The following is a 520-nucleotide window of genomic DNA, read 5'->3' on the forward strand; positions in this document are numbered from 1 at the left end:
TTTCCGATTCCGATATCTATCCTTTTTATTTTTTGTCTGGTCCAACCCAGGATATTATGACCTGAAAACACTTCTCACCAGGTGTTTGTCCAGATATGACATCTTTTCCTGCAGCTCTGGGGACTTTATGTTTGGGTATGGCATGCCCACCATCACAACACACCTGGTAATTACACACACACATCATTGTACACACTTTGCTTACTGTGGACGAGTGTAAAATTGCACGTGTGGATTCGTGAATAGCACCTGCCCAGATCGTCCGAAAAGTTGATGCCCTCGCTCATCTTTCCTCCGACCACAGAGAACAACAGGGCTCCGGTAAGTCCACCTGATTCAAGGGCACACCTCTGCCAAAAGATGAAGAGAAAGCTGACGTCCATAAAAGTCACCATTCCTCTGGTGACCAGAGTTAAAGTTACAGTATTTACCTCGATACAACGGGAATAGGTGTTCAGTACTTGATCCACCTGGTTGGCTTTCTTCGGCTCCCGGAAGATCTGTGTTGGTGTTTGTAAAA

At 45.6% G+C, this 520-nt stretch overlaps 1 long non-coding RNA gene across 1 annotated transcript; it reads right to left on the reverse strand.

The window, feature by feature from the left end:
- Positions 1–6: 6 nt before the first annotated feature.
- Positions 7–515, reverse strand: LOC103399685 (uncharacterized). Its single transcript, XR_523683.3, has 3 exons — positions 432–515; positions 250–350; positions 7–163 (listed from the first exon to the last, which is right to left on the reverse strand). It is a non-coding gene; the product is annotated as an uncharacterized LOC103399685 (long non-coding RNA).
- Positions 516–520: the final 5 nt, after the last annotated feature.

Source organism: Cynoglossus semilaevis, unplaced genomic scaffold (assembly GCF_000523025.1).
Source record: "Cynoglossus semilaevis isolate Cse_v1.0 unplaced genomic scaffold, Cse_v1.0 C18838221, whole genome shotgun sequence".
In the NCBI taxonomy this organism is placed as follows: domain Eukaryota; kingdom Metazoa; phylum Chordata; class Actinopteri; order Pleuronectiformes; family Cynoglossidae; genus Cynoglossus; species Cynoglossus semilaevis.